The sequence below is a fragment of the Triturus cristatus genome, chromosome 8 (genome assembly GCF_964204655.1).
Source record: "Triturus cristatus chromosome 8, aTriCri1.1, whole genome shotgun sequence".
NCBI lineage: Eukaryota > Metazoa > Chordata > Amphibia > Caudata > Salamandridae > Triturus > Triturus cristatus.
The window spans coordinates 805977501-805991251 of NC_140591.1; the positions used below are offsets into that span (position 1 = coordinate 805977501).

The window sequence follows — 13751 nt, forward strand, 5'->3', positions numbered from 1 at the left end:
GATGCCAGCAAAGGTAAAAAAGCGAGGGAGGACTCGCTTGGGGAATTACGCACGCCGGCCAGCGCACATCGCGTTCTTTAAAGGACGCAGCTCCGCCCATTCAGTGTGGCCTTATGGGTATTGTAGGCCAGGCAGGCGCGTTGTTATCACGGGGGAGGTCTTTACGCGATGCATGATTCCTGACAACTAGCATATACATGATTTTCATGAAAACAATTTTTTAATACATTAATAGTAAAGTGTGCTCAATGGTACATAAATCACTATGTCCCCCTAATAGTGCAGAGTAAATCAAAGAGAAGAAATCCCCTGAAATACACAAAATATATATATTGGATGTCCAGAGCACCACCAATTGGATTGTAAATAGTCTGTCACTTAGACAGGTCCATAGTGGTAAGACAGACTAACGTTTGAAGATTCCATTAGTTTATTCCAGATTCTAATCTGACTAAATGTGTTTCAACCACACCAAGGTTCATCTACAAAAAAGGAACAAGGTGGAATAACAAACTGTGTTTCAGCTTTCCCAGTCCGAAGAAGACGAGACGATGGGACGGCCCGGTGGTCTTTTTGCGTCCTGCACTTTTGGCAGATGATAGAATGTTGGAAGGACCGGATACTCCACCATTATGAATTGGTATTCCTCTTCTTCGAGAATTCCTTTCATTATCCAGCTGGATATTATTTCATTTAAAGATTGGATGCTGTTGTTATAGACGGCTTTGCCAACTTTCTTATAACTTTGCTGGTCTCCTAATAGGCGAAAGGCTTCCTCTTTGTAGCCCTCCTTGGACATCACCACTACATTGCCGGAGTATCCAGTCCTTCAAACGTTCTATAATCTGCCAAAAGTTTACAAGGACGCAAAAAGAACACCGGGCCGTCCCATCATCTCGTCTAAAGGCAACCTTTTGGAAAAAGCTTCTATATTTGTGGATTCCTTCCTATTCCCATTGGTAAAAGATCTAAGCTAATTTACACAAGACACAATGGATTTCATAAGACCTATCCAGGGCATACAATGGGAAGAAGATCTTCTCTTAATAACTTTTGACGTAACCAGTCTAAATACTTGCATTATGCATACGTAGGGACTCACTGCTCTGGAATTTTTCCTAAAAACGAGACCACTGAAATTCCAGGAACACAACAGAATGCAACTAAAGTTAGCTGCATTTTGTTTGATTCATAAAATTTTTCTATTTTCTGTCCTGTTATATTTGCAAACACAGGGTACTGCCATGGGACGTGCTTAGCCCCCAGCTATGTGAATCTTTTTGTATGCTGGTGGAATGAGCACTGGGTGGAGCAGATTGCCTCGTGGACCAGGTACATCAATGACCTCTTTATAGTTTGGCGGGGCACACAAATGCTGGCAGAAGATTATGTGAGGGCTCTCAATGATAATGAGCTCAATTTTAGATTCACCAGTAATTTCAGCAGAACAGAGGTTGCATTTTTGGACCTCTTGGTGTTTGTGTTGGATGACAAATTGTGCACTAAACTTTATAGAAAACCAACTGCAGGTAACACCGTCCTACACTCACAGAGCCAACACCCGTGCAATCTTATTAACAGTATCCCCTATGGTGAACTGTTAAGGTTAAAACGTAATTGCTCTCACCCAGAAGATTACACAATAGTAGAAAGGAATTCTCTCCAAAGATTCAATGAAAGGGGTTATGTAGGCAAAGTCTTACACGATGCTACAGTGAAGGTGCAGGCAAGAGAGGAAAGACCTCCTGACCCAAAAAGAGAAGAAGCCTGCACATGAGCAAGGAGATTCCAAGGTCCGATTGATTCTCGGCTTCTCAGCTGAATCCCGGCAGATTCGAAACCTGATTAATAAAAATTGGGGTAGTCTAAGAACACATGGAGTGATTGGGAAGACTCTATCGAGTAGACCAGACATAACCTACAGGAAGAGTGCCTCATTGAAGGATATTCTTGTCAAGTCATTACATTGACATCACAGGCTTCTTTCCTTGCACTAAGTGCAAAGCGTGCAATAGCGCACAAAGGTAAAAGATTTCCAGGTCCCAGGCAAGAAAGAGAAGAAGAAGATCAATAAATTGTTGAATTCTAATTCCAGTTATGTAGTTTATAGCCTGGTGTGTCCCTGTGGCCTCCAGTACATTGGAAGGACTATACTCCCGGCAAAAAAACGCATCTTGGAGCACACAAGAGCTATCACCAGTGGCGACACAACATATCCAGTCGCAAGGCATTTTGCTGAGATGCATGAGGGGAGGAGTGATAGACTGCAATTTTTCTGTATCGATCAAGTTCCCCACAGAGTAAGAGGCGGGGACCGCGTAAGACTCTTAAGACAGTTGGAGTCCAGGTATATTGGGGAACTTAGGACTCAATCAACATTTGGGCTAAATAGCAAAGAAGAATTGTGGTCACACATAGGTTGAATTTAGCTTGGAGGTGTGAAGAGAACTGTCTTTTAGGAACTGGTCCTAATCAAGCAGCAAGTATTGGGGCTGCATAGGGGGCTATCGATATGTGAGCATATCAGTAGGTTACCCTAGAGAAACAAGGCAGCAGGCAGAAGGTGAACGGCTGATATTTGAAACCGAGGCATAACTGTATGTGGCATCTACCATGTTGTAATTAATTTTGTTATATCTTGATAACATCACTGAAGATGTTTTTCAGTGGGAGGAGAGGTGGGAAGCTGCATAACAGCAATACAGGAGTCAATGTAGGCCCATTCATTGCACAATTATGACTCTCCCGAGTTTGCCACCTATCAGACATCCAATACATCTACTAATGGCCCAATGATGGCTCTATTTAGTCTTTGGGGTTGTAGCATGGGATATGATAATATGAGTCACACATGAATGTGTTGGAGACTGTGGAGATTTCCAATGAAAGACTTCTTTTCTCTCAACCATGATGATATTCATATATTGTTTTGTACTCTTTATTCTTTGCATTATTAATTTGTAAATTTGCATAATTGAAATTTAATTTATTGATATCCATGGATTCTTTTGTATCTGGGATAGACTCCACGGTTGAAATAATGTTTTTTTCGGGGTTTGCATCGGAATATTTTATATACAATGTTGACATTCCAAGATGGTCGCCACCATGAACTCAATTTGTCTTCTACTAATGCTGCCCCAGTCTGTTTTCTATTTTATCTAATTAATTATTAACTAATCAATTTGTAAGGTGTTAAAAGGTGATTTGTCACTCAGGGACACTGACATTGACAAAGGCCAGGAGGCCGGAACGCATGTGTCAGTTCAGTGTGGTTGCACTAGTTTAGGTAATAAATTATTAAAATCAACTAGGCCGAGAGTGCCCGGTAATGGCTTTTCGACTGTGTTTTGGTTGTGAGGCACGGGACCGCCCCGTGCACTGTGACACCCTCTGCGCTGAGAGTGGCGCTCTGCAGGCGTAGAACGTGATAGAATATATATATATGTATTTTCACTGAAAAAAACATAGGTTTCAGGTACGTTATATTTAGAAATTAGCATTTAAAAAACCTTAGAAATTCACTGAAAAAAACATAGGTTTCAGGGGACGTTATAGTTAGCTGGACATTTCACTCTTACAAAACCATAGAAATTCCACCGTTATAGTTAGTTCAGCTAACTATAACTCGTGCCCCCGCAATGCACTGCTCATGACGTCACATATTACATCATTCATGACATGGTCAGTGACATCACTGATGACATCACTGATGACATCATCCAGTGACTGTGTGTTTCTGTAAAGTTTAAATATGTAAAGTTTAAAATATGTTTTGTATTTGTATATTTGCCAAGGTGTATTGAAGAATGAGAATGAGTGGGTGTATAAGTGTTTGAATGGATGACTTAGTAAGTGCATGACTGTCTGTATAAGTGAGTAATTAAACGTGTCTTAGTGAATGAATGAGTTAGTCACTAAACTATGGAAATGTCTGTATCAGTCTGTCAGTTAGTGTCTAAGCGGTTGCATGGGTTGGTGAGTAACTAAATGAGTGTCTATATGGGTTATTGTTTGTCTAAGTAGCTGTATGGGTGCCAGAGTGTCTGTGTGGGTGGGTGGGGGTGTGTGACTCCGTGCATGGATATATAAGTGGGTGATTCAGTGGGTGTATGGGTTTAAGAGTGCATCTGTGAAGGGCGGTATGGATGGGCGAGTGTGTGTATTGTTGTGTTTGTGAGTGAATGGATGTCTCAGTGGTACATATGTGAGTAACTACATATGTGAAAGGCAGTATATGTGAGTGACGGAGTATATAAATGAACTATATGTGAGAGTGAGTGATTGTGAGAGTGGCTGTATGGATGAGTGTGTGGTTGTATTGGTGATTGTATAAGAGAGTAAGTATGTGTTTGTGTCTGTATGAATAAGTGAGCTTGTTTTTGAATAACTGTATAGGTGTGCGAATGAAAGTGTGATTGATCTTTTACATGACTGACTAGGTGTGTAACTCTATGGATGAGGGTCGGTGTGTGAGTCTCTGTATAGGTGTATGAGTACATATGATAGTGCTGTATTAATGAGTGACTGTATGGGTGAATGAGTGGATGTGTGTGAAGACCTAGGACTCAGTGAGTGGGTATGTAGTAATTGGTATTGGTGTGTCTATGGTTTCGAAAATGGTTCTCTGTATTTTAGAGTAGGTGTATCAAAGGTTATATTAGGGTGTGAGGAGGTGCTTCAGATTATCACGTGGATGATGTCATCAGTGATGTCATTTGAGATGTCATCAGTGATGTCATCAGTGATGTCACTGACCATGTCATGAATGATGTAATATGAGACATCATGAGCAGTGCATTGCGGGTGCGCGAGTTATAGTTAGCTGAACTAACTGTAACAGTGGAATTTCTATGGTTTTGTAAGAGTGAAATGTCCAGCTAACTATAACGTCCCTGAAACCCATGGTTTTTTCAGTGAATTTCTTAGGTTTTTTAAATGCTAATTTCTAAGTATAACGTACCTGAAACCTATGGGTTTTTCAGTTAATGGTTTTTTAAATGCTAATTTCTAACTATGACATCCCTATTGAGTCCCTTTGAATCCTGAAGGTCCCTGGTGGCCAAGTAGCCCACCAGGTACATCCAGTAAACGCCACAGATCTGCGTTTCAGAGAGGTGTTCTGAGGACACGCCCCTTTTTACACCATGCTGCAAACACGGCTTCTGTCCATCCTTTTTTAAAATTTATTTTTGGGAGGGGGCCGCGTGGTCCCCCTCCTCAGGCCAATTATAGCCCCGGGGACCCCATCCCCCGGGGCCGGCCTGCCTTTTAATAAAAATTTAATGGGGAGATGGGCTGCGTGGCACCCCTCCCGAGCCACTTCTGGCCCCAGGGACCCCATCCCCCGGGGCCTGGCCACTTCCTTGGGGACCGTTGGGGGAGCCCCAATGCACCCACGGTCCCTGCCGGCTCCCCAACTCCTGCGGGAGCCGACATTGCTTTTCCACACAGGGAGCTGCTAACAATCAGCTCCCTGTGAGGAAAAGCAATCTGGTTTGCTTCATTGTAGCGAGAGCAGGTTTCCCTGCTCTCGCTACAATGAAGTAAAGTGGAGTTTGCAAAGACAGGGCGGGAGCTGCACGGCACCCCGGGACACTCCAGGAGCCTGCCCTGGGGGGTGGCAGTCCTCAGGGCCAAGGAGGGCCCCAGGAGGGGGGCCCGCGGCCCCTCTCCCAATCTGTGCTCAGCACCAGGGAGGTAGTGGTCCCCGGGGCTCAGGGGTCCATAACGGACCCCTGCATTTGCATCTTAGTGCCCCGGGGAGGTGGCGGTCCCCCGGGGCATGTGGGCAGGTTATTTTTTAATAAAAAAAGAAGCCCTGGGGGGTGGCAGTCCCCGGGGCTGCCGGGGAGCTGTGTGCCTCTCATGAATATTTGACAATAGCCCCGGGGGGTGGTGGCGGTCCCTGGGGCTTGGGGGCCCTTGGAGACCCCCCTACAAATTAAACATGCCCCGGGGGTGGCGGTCCCCGGGGCTGCGGGGGACCCGCGGGCCCCTGAAATTAATGGATAATGCCCCTGGGACCTGGCCCACCCAGGGGCTTATAGAAAACGAAGCGCTGGAGTCGTGCTTCCTTTTTAAAAATAATTTCGGCGGGATTCGCGACCCCTAGGCGATTTCCGCCGAGATTCTTAAAAAAAAATCTTTTTTTGGCCCTGTGGGTCCTTGTGGGACCCCCTGAGCTGGCCGAGGGGGTCAGGGTGTTTCTACCCTGCCCCCTTTTCTCGTTTTTCACCTTTGTATTTACTGTTTACGAACCGAGTCACAAGATGAATGCCAACACTTCCTGGTTTGGAGTGTTGGCATCCAATCACAGTGAAGCTCGTGGTCGGGAGGGTTCGCGAATCCACAGCGTCCCTAGATATCGAAAATTGTATTTTTTTAATTTCTCAGCAACTACTGGACGGATTTACACCATTAAAAAAAAGGACACTTTCTAAACCAAGCACTACCTTTTTGCCAAATTTGGTGTAATTCCGTTCAGCAGTTCGGGCTGTAGCCGTGTCTAAAGTTTCCTATGGGAAATTGATTTTCCGACCTCTATTTTTTTAATTTCTCAGGAAATACTGAACGGATTTACACCATTTAACAAAAAGGACAAAAAATGCTTTTCCTATGGAAAATAGTTCCTAACTATAACTACCCACTATATATATTCATATACCACTACTCCTTCCCAAGAAGAAGGGGTATATATAATGGAATAAGACTTCATTCCCCGATCTTAAAATGTCGTTGGATGAGTCCACCCCTGTCTTCTCTGATAAGGTCAATGAAAGTGATAGAGGTGCTGGCTCCTGAAAGCAGATGATTCTGTACCTCCATTGAAGACCTCTAAAGGTGTGTTCAGCCCGATGGTTCTCCCATGACTTAGCCTGGGAGAGAGCTGCCTGTAAATAGCTGGAGAGAGTGCGTCGTTGCCACTATCCCAATGAGGATAAGCATCCTTGAATATTTACAAAACAAATATGAAAAAAAGCTTGCTCCTCTTTCTATTACCTATGTAAGGCAGACAATGATGGCAAGGAGATTTTTAAAATTTCCTCTAGTTTCACAGACCCAAAAACAAAATCCACACTATCCTGAATCCAAACACTCACTTTGTGCTGGACCAGGCGATTTTTGCGAAGAAAAGATCTTCAAAATTTAGGCCAGCTTGGTGAGCTCTTATCCTTGGCTGGTGACTCAGATTTCGGTGACATTACAGGCCCTTCAGCTAAGCCAATGCTGACACGCTTTCTGCCACCCTCATTAGAGGATGTGAAGAAGCAGTTTGCCTTCTGTAAATCAGGATCCCCTGAAGATCTGCTCCCGGCACATATACAAGGGTTGGTTGCAGATAATATAGCTCCAATTTATCAGGAATGTTTCTCGGTCTCATTCCTTTCAGGCCCCATCCCGGACTCTTGGAAGAGAGCCAATGTGGCCCCCTTCTCAAAAAGTCTAATGCAGATTCAGAAAAACTCTTTAACTTTCGTCCTGTCTCATTATTGCCAGTGGCACGAAGATTTTGGAAAAATAAGCAACTCACCACCTTTTTGACAGAGAATGAGATGCTACATCCCTCCCAGTCCGGCTTCCGCTCGCAACATAGCCTGATCAGCCTGGACTCTGGCCTCAATGTGCTGGTGCTGTTAGACCTGTCGGCTGCATTTGACACGGTGAGCCACAGCACCTTGCTAAAAAGATTGGAACATCTGAGCCTGGCAGATTCTGCATTAGGTTGGTTAGGGTCCTTTCTGGCGGAAAGAGAGCCGGTAGTGTAGATTAAACCTTACTTTTCTATAGCTAAACAGTTGAAATAGGGGGGGGGCAGTGCCGCAGGGCTCTGCACTGAGCGCCACCCTTTTCAACATTTATATGTCTCCTCTGGCGTTACTGGTTAAGTCGTTTGGCATTAAAATTATTTTGTATGCGGGCGATACACAGTTGACGGGGACTCAGCGAGTGGCAAACAAACATTTGCTTTTTGTTTAAAGGCACTACCTGACAGGCTCAGGAAGAACAATTTACAGTGTTATACAGACAAGACTGAGATCCTGTTATTTGGGCCAAATGGCCTTCCTGGATGGACTGGAGCATGCCCAAAGAATTTCTCTCCCGTGCCACCTCCTGTTGAAGTGGCAAGAAACCTAGGGGTTCTGTTTGACTCGCACCTCACTTACAACGCCCAGGTTTCTTCGGTGGTAAAATCCTGCCTTTGGATTCTTCACCTGCTTATGTGATTTGTACAACTAATCCCTTAAGAAGCGCAGAACACAATGGTTAGGGCTTTGTTACTGTCACTGCTGGACTATTTTACTGTGTTCTACGTGAGTATCCCAGAGTGCCTAGTTCCATGTTGACAGGTGGTACAAAACATTGGGATCTATCTACTGTATGATCTTCCGCAGCGCTCATCTGTTCAGCTTTTTCAAGACCAACTTCACTGGCTCCCAGTACATAAGTGGATAATGTATACAATGCTAACACTGGCGCATCAAACCCTTTATAATAAGGGGTCGCTATACCGGATTGAGAGGATTAATGCTTACAGCGCAAGAAGAGTATTGCGCTCCAATCAGGGTGGGCTGTTAATAGTTCCCCGCTTTAAAAAGAAGCAGAGAAGAGGTTCCTCCTTTACAGTGTTGGCTGCTGGCTTGTGGAATCAGTTGCCTAGCCAGCTGAGAAAAATAGAGGAGAAAGTGAGCTTCAAAAAAACACACCTAAAACATACCTCTTTAGCCTTTAGGATAAGGTTCACGGGCTGAGGTCTTTGTTGTACAGTTGATACAGAGCGCTATATATATATATATATATATATATATATATATATATATATATATATATTATATATATATATATATATATATATACAAAAAAGAAGCAGAGAACTCTGGGTAGTTCTCAAGTTTAGGTGGAAAGCAGCTCCTGTATGGAGCACTCTCAACACCAGCGACACTCTAGATCTGCTCACCTCAAATGTCTGTTTTTCTATCAAAATTTTTAAGCATAGGATTAGCACAGTGCCATCCACGCCGAGATAGAAAAGGACAAAGTCTTTTGCCATTTGTACAGCAAAGTCTTTAAGCATAGGACTAGCACAGTGCTGCCCTTGCCGAGCTGTTAAATGACAAAAGCCAATTACCACTCCAGGCACAGTATTATAGCTTTGAATTGGTAAAGGGTATTTCTTTGACTTATACTGGGTGCTCCCTTGTGTCTGGACAAAGCTATACCTCTCTGAAGAGCTCTAATCAGAGTGAAACACTGTGTCAGGGGTTACTTTTACTCATTTCAGGTCGGCTTGATTGGTATTTTACCAATTCATAGCTGTAATACTGTGCCTGGAGTGGTAATTGGCTTTTGTCATTTAACAGCTCGGCAAGGGCAGCACTGTGCTAGTCCTATGCTTAAAGACTTTGCTGTACAAATGGCAAAAGACTTTGTCCTTTTCTATCTCAGCGTGGATGGCACTGTGCTAATCCTATGCTTAAAAAAAATTTGATAGAAAAACAGACATTTGAGGTGAGCAGATCTAGAGTGTCGCTGGTGTTGAGAGTGCTCCATACAGGAGCTGCTTTCCACCTAAACTTGAGAACTACCCAGAGTTCTCTGCTTCTTTTTTGCATAATTTATTCGTCACTCTATGTCTGAAAGGGTATTTCTTTGACTTATACTGGGTGCTCCCTTGTGTCTGGACAAAGCTATACCTCTCTGAAGAGCTCTAATTAGAGCGAAACACTGTGTCAGGGGTTACTTTTACTCATTTCAGGTCGGCTTGATTGGTATTTTACCAAGTCAAAGCTGTAATACTGTCATTTAACAGCTCGGCAAGGGCAGCACTGTGCTAGTCCTATGCTTAAAGACTTTGCTGTACAAATGGCAAAATACTTTGTCCTTTTCTATCTCGGCGTGGATGGCACTGTGCTAATCCTATGCTTAAAAAAATTTGATAGAAAAACAGACATTTGAGGTGAGCAGATCTAGAGTGTCGCTGGTGTTGAGAGTGCTCCATACAGGAGCTGCTTTCCACCTAAACTTGAGAACTACCCAGAGTTCTCTGCTTCTTTTTTGCATAATTTATTCGTCACTCTATGCCTGAAAGGGTATTTCTTTGACTTATACTGGGTGCTCCCTTGTGTCTGGACAAAGCTATACCTCTCTGAAGAGCTCTAATTAGAGCGAAACACTGTGTCAGGGGTTACTTTTACTCATTTCAGGTCGGCTTGATTGGTATTTTACCAATTCAAAGCTGTAATACTGTGCCTGGAGTGGTAATTGGCTTTTGTCATTTAACAGCTCGGCAAGGGCAGCACTGTGCTAGTCCTATGCTTAAAGACTTTGCTGTACAAATGGCAAAAGACTTTGTCTTTTTCTATCTCGGCGTGGATGGCACTGTGCTAATCCTATGCTTAAAAATTTTGATAGAAAAACAGACATTTGAGGTGAGCAGATCTAGAGTGTCGCTGGTGTTGAGAGTGCTCCATACAGGAGCTGCTTTCCACCTAAACTTGAGAACTACCCAGAGTTCTCTGCTTCTTTTTTGCATAATTTATTCGTCACTCTATGCCTGAAAGGGTATTTCTTTGACTTATACTGGGTGCTCCCTTGTGTCTGGACAAAGCTATACCTCTCTGAAGAGCTCTAATTAGAGCGAAACACTGTGTCAGGGGTTACTTTTACTCATTTCAGGTCGGCTTGATTGGTATTTTACCAATTCAAAGCTGTAATACTGTGCCTGGAGTGGTAATTGGCTTTTGTCATTTAACAGCTCGGCAAGGGCAGCACTGTGCTAGTCCTATGCTTAAAGACTTTGCTGTACAAATGGCAAAAGACTTTGTCCTTTTCTATCTCGGCGTGGATGGCATTGTGCTAATCCTATGCTTAAAAATTTTGATAGAAAAACAGACATTTGAGGTGAGCAGATCTAGAGTGTCGCTGGTGTTGAGAGTGCTCCATACAGGAGCTGCTTTCCACCTAAACTTGAGAACTACCCAGAGTTCTCTGCTTCTTTTTTGCATAATTTATTCGTCACTCTATGCCTGAAAGGGTATTTCTTTGATATATATATATATATATATATATATATTCACTTAAAAAACCATAGGTTTCACACATGTTATAGTTAGCTGGACATTTCACTCGTAAAAAACCAATGAAATTCCCCCGTTATAGTTACTGCAGGCAACTATAACTCACGCGACCGCAATCCTCTGCTGATGACGTCAGATATTACATCACTGTATTTAGACACTTATTTACCCATGTCTTCTTCCATTAATCTTTAGCTATACATATATTACAAATATTTATTTTTCATAAAGACACATATGTCATCAGTGATGTAATATCTGACGTCATCAGCAGAGGATTGCAGTCACGTGAGTTATAGTTGCCTGCAGTAACTATAACGGGGGAATTTCATTGGTTTTTTACGAGTGAAATGTCCAGCTAACTATAAAATGTGTGAAACCTATGGTTTTTTAAGTGAATTTGCAAGGTTTTTTAAATGCTAATTCGTAACTATAACGTGTGTGAAACCTATGGTTTTTTCAGTGAATTTGTACGGTTTTTTAAATGCTAAGTTATTAAAAAAAAAATTTCAGGTTTTTCACTGTGCGCGCACCGTGAATTATTATTTTTTTTTTTAAATCGCGAGGTGCGCGCACCCTGCGTGCGCGGTGCGCTTCGCACACCCTGCGCGCGCTGTGGGCGCGCGGTGCGCTTCGCGCACCGAGCACCCACGGTTCACAGTGCGTGCCATGCGCGCAGGGTGCGCGCACCTCGCGATTTAAAAAAAATAAAAATAGTTTTTTTTCTCCCTTGGGGGTCCTTCTGTGACCCCCTGACCAAGGCTAGGGGGTCAGGAACTGTCCACTCTGCCCCCTTTTCACGTTCTCCACCTTTTTTTTCACCCCCTCAGACTGCGAGAGACAAAATGGCGGCCGACACTTCCTGGTTTCGACCGATTCGAATGTTTACCGACATCTAACAACCAATCAGAATTGCACTCGCGCACGGCAGGGTGCGCGCACAGTGCGCGCACGGTGCGCGCACGGTGCGCGCGTATAGATATTGATATGCTTTTAAATGCTATTTTCTCAGGAAATACTGAACAGATTTACACCAGACCTGCAAAAGGCACTTCCTTGACCTTATGGCTACCTCTCTGCCAAATTTCAAGTAATTCTGTTCAGCCGTTCGGGCTGTAGCTGTGTCTAAAGGTCCTATGGAAAAAAGCATGGGGAAAACGCGTTTTGGGACCCCCCTTTTTTCTCGGCCCCCGCTTGACGAATCACCCCGAGACTTTCAGGGTAGGAGCTGAGCGGAGCGTCACATTAGTTTTGAAACTTTCGCGAGGATTCGTCAACCGGCGCCAAAGTTATTCAAAATAGAATTTTGAGATTTCCTATGGAAACTAGGTTGTAACTATAATTATCTACTGGCGACCGCCAGTAGATAATATATATATATATATATATATATTGTAATTTGACATACAGAAGATTTTTTTCTGTGTCTATGTTTTGGTCATTGTGCACGGTCACTTTAAAAAGGCATCCATAGCATTTAACGTTGTCATGTGATCAAGGCAGGGATCTGCCAAAACGCGTCATGGCGGAGCTGTTTTTGGCGTAAATAAACTTAAAAATAGCACTGAACCTGGGTCCACTCTTGTTCGTTTACTGTGGAAGGGAATTGCTGAGGCGAGGACTTTTCACACACACATTTATATATATATATATATATATATATGAAAAGAAGAGTTCCCAAACTCCAGCAAATAAATGGAAACGGGTACAGACCACAGCACGCTGTAAAGTTCAATTAGTGCAAATTGATTTTTCCAAGTCGATCGGCATGACGCGTTTCGGCCGCGTTACCACGGCCTTGATCACATGACACATAAGGAACCAATCATTCAAGATATAGTGCAAAGTGGTGGAATCCCTCTCAAGTAAACCAATGGAATTGCGGCATACAGAAAAACAAACTTCAAAATAAAACAGGGTAAAAATAGAAGACATACTATATCTCTACAATACTTCAGACTCAATATAAATGTTTAAAGCCAATACTACCATAGTGGTAAAAGAATCTTTTTACAATAAACCCCATTTTATATTATGCACACATTTCCATAAAACAACTTAATTTGTAACACAGAGTATAACCAATCAAATTGGGAATAGCTTCTTTAAAAACGGGAGGGATACCACAATGAATAAAGTAGATATACATACAAAAATATTAAAATTACAGAGAGGTCATGGCGGATTACAATCTTGAAATATAACCTTCAAATCATAAGTCATAGTTGAAAATAACTTCAATGTAAATATTTAGCTAAAACACCCTCACCCTGTTCGTTTACTGTGGAAGGGAATTGCTGAGGCGAGGACTTTTCACACACACATTTATATATATATATATATATATATATATATATATATATCACAACGATCGCTGTATATTCCTTTCCCAAGAGAACAGCAACCACGGACTCCAAAAAGCTTCTTTAGCAGAAAATGTATTACAGCAAGCTGATCGGCAACTCGACGCGTTTCGGGACTATGTCCCTTGATCACTATCCCTATATATAAATATTCCTACTGGCGGCCGTCAGTAGGTAGTTATAGTTAGGACCTATTATCCATAGGAAATCCGCAACATTCTATTTGGAATAAGTTTGGCGCCGGTTGACAAATCTTCGCGAAATTTTCAAAACTGGTGGGGCGCTCCGGTCCGCTCCTATCCTGAAAGTC

General features: G+C 43.0%; 1 protein-coding gene across 2 annotated transcripts in view; it reads left to right on the forward strand.

Annotated features, from left to right (window-relative positions):
• CLYBL (citramalyl-CoA lyase) overlaps positions 1-13751 on the forward strand; it is a 2027539-nt gene that overhangs the window by 352936 nt on the left and 1660852 nt on the right. The window lies entirely within an intron of this gene.